The sequence below is a fragment of the Varanus komodoensis genome, unplaced genomic scaffold (assembly GCF_004798865.1).
Source record: "Varanus komodoensis strain SLA01 unplaced genomic scaffold, ASM479886v1 scaffold20_3, whole genome shotgun sequence".
Taxonomy (NCBI): Eukaryota; Metazoa; Chordata; class Lepidosauria; order Squamata; family Varanidae; genus Varanus; species Varanus komodoensis.
Genome location: NW_025335588.1, coordinates 892,064 through 894,721, shown reverse-complemented (window position 1 = coordinate 894,721; position 2,658 = coordinate 892,064).

Below are 2,658 nucleotides of genomic sequence, written 5' to 3'. Positions count from 1 at the left end.
GAAGGTCACGGCGGCCCGCGCCGCCTCGCGCCGGGCGCCTCGGGGAGCGGCCGCAGCGCCGCCTCGCACGCGTGCACGGGGCCCGCGCGGCGCCTCCCTCCCGGCGCTGCGGCTCGTCCTCGCCTCCCCCCTTCCGCGCCGGGTCTGGGGCCAGGGGGGGCGGCGGCGCGGGGAGCGGCCAGCGGGCTCCCCGCCCCGGGAAGGGCCAGTGGAGCGAGGCCGGTTGCCCTTGGGCTGCGTCCGTGCGGGGGTTCGTCGCGCTACCCGCCCGAGGGGGGCGCCGGGCTCGGGCCGAGACAGTCCTTAGCAGGGCGCACCCACCAGAGCCCCGACAGGCGGCTTCGCTTTCGCCTCCCCGGATGGGCCCTGCCGAGCAGGACCACCGTCCTGCGCTTGCAGCGTCCTGGAGCTCCACTTGGGCTGCTCATGGAATGCCCTTGCTCAGTCTCTCTGTCTTTCTCTGGCTTCCAAAGATGCTGACAGGAGCTTCTGGAAAAGCTGCCAAGATCCTGGAAGAAGCCGCTGTGGCTCCCTTCTTGACCTCTGCAAAATTAAACTTATGCCACACATCTTGCAGTATTCTGCATGATCCACGATGCAAAATGGAGAAGTAGCTCCTCCCCACCACCTCCCTTTTTGAGAACCCCCTAAATTCCTGCCTGTAGCAGGAAGAGCATTGCCCTTTCTGCAGTGTCAGGTGTTCTCTGAAACTCCAAGATGTTCTACCCTTGAGTAGCTTAATATATATTTGTCCTGCATGTTGGTTTTGGAGTTCTTAAAACATGGTTGGATCACCAGCACCGGCCTTATGGAAAATGAGCCATTTGTGACTGGCTGCATTAGGTTCCAGAGTCCAATCAGTTATGGAAGTAGCTTCTGATCATGGTCTGTTGCAGGCTTCATTTTGAAAGAGCCGGTTTGAAAACAGGCGCATGGGATGGACTGCTGATTTTACCCCTTTGCTTATTTCTCAGTTTGATTGACAGGTGGTGGTAGGTTACCCATAGTTCAGTTCTTCCAGACAAGACTCTGGTTCCCTGTATTGTATATTTTGAGAGTTCACTGGACAATGAACTGAGATTTCCTGGTTAAGGATTTGTAAGGATTTCTTGACTTTTTGCAGATAGAAACCTATATTAGTTTGTGTTCTAGAAGAATTCATCTTATTAGGTGCTCTGTTGAGCTATCTTCAGCAGACACTGTTTTTTCCCCCGAGTGTTTTTTCTTTATTATAACTGAGAGTAGACTGGCTGGCTGTCCAAACTGACCGCAGGGCTAGAAAACCTTTGATACTGGTTCTTGGGGAGCCAATAATAGAAAACAGACAATGCACCCCATTTCCTGTTTTGCTGTCCACTTTGCTCAACTTGCTGGGCAACTACGTCCTCCTGGACTTCCTTAGGGGCACTTCCTGGGGGCTTTCCTCTCTCTCTGGCTGAAGACATGCTTTCATAGGATCGGTTTTGGGTTGGGATTTGCTCCCATCTGGTCGGGCAGTTCTCATCCTTGAGAGGAACCCATGACCTTGGGCCAAAGCAATTGTTGTTTTGGCAGCGCCGCTCTTCCTGGACCATTGTGGCTGTGTAGATGGCAAGCGCAGAGGTGTCTCTGGAGCAGGTTTCCCTCAATATGTGGGATGATGGGAGATGTAATCCAACAGATGGCAGAAATCTGGGGAAGGACACTCTATTGGCATCCTTTGTGGGTGCCTCCAGTGCTGAACCCAGAGCACGTGAAGTTGCTGTTGGGTTGGTGGGCAACCGCCAGCCTGCCTTTTTGACCCTTTCGTAGTTGTTCCCCTGAGTCGCCGCACTGCTTTCCTGCAGTCTGTTGGTTTGGCTTGCAGCTTTTTCTAAGCTCTGGAAGATATTGATGTGTTTTGATAGGAATATGTAAAACTCTGTTTAAGAATGTATCTGTCATCTTCTTTGGAGCCTGTATTTGTAAAATTATAGGTATAACATCTGAAAGGCAGATTTCTTTATTTCCGGGTTCATATGCTAAACACCCTTAGGGGGTTGACTGTAAGAGTTGGTTGTGTGTTCTCTGCAGGCTGCTCTTTGGCAGGTTTCTGACAGGCTGTCTTGCTACGGTAGAGCTTGTCCATCTGTGCCACACTCAACTCACGCCAGTGGTGTGTTCTCGCTCCCTCTCTGGCTGCCTTGGCACTCTGTCCCACCTTTCCATGTGTCCTGCCAAGCATTCATTCAGCATTCAGCTTTCCCTTCTGCTTGTGAATCGGCCTGGGAGAAAGGCTATTGCTGTGCCTCTAGGGTCCACAAAGGGTGTGCTTTATGAGAACAGGCAATGTTCGCTTTTAGAAATCCATGAATGAGTTGCTCCAAGCAGCAAAGACACCCCCTTAGCTTGGCAAGGATTCAGTGGGGGCACTGTGGGGGATAGCTCAACCTGGGCCCCTGGGATTCCAGTGGGACTCTGAGCTGCTGCGACCCCTGTTTAGATCATCCTGCTTCCAGGCCCCGAGTGAATTTCCCTTTTTTCTGTTCTCTTGCAGTCGTGTTATTTTGCCTGTGTCTGTGGAGGAGGTAAGTGACTGCCGCACTACTTCCTTTACCTTGCCTTGTTTAAACTTGTGGCCAGTGCCAAAACCCAGAAAAAAGGGAGGCCCCTGCCCGTGTGGAGGACCTAGATTAAGAA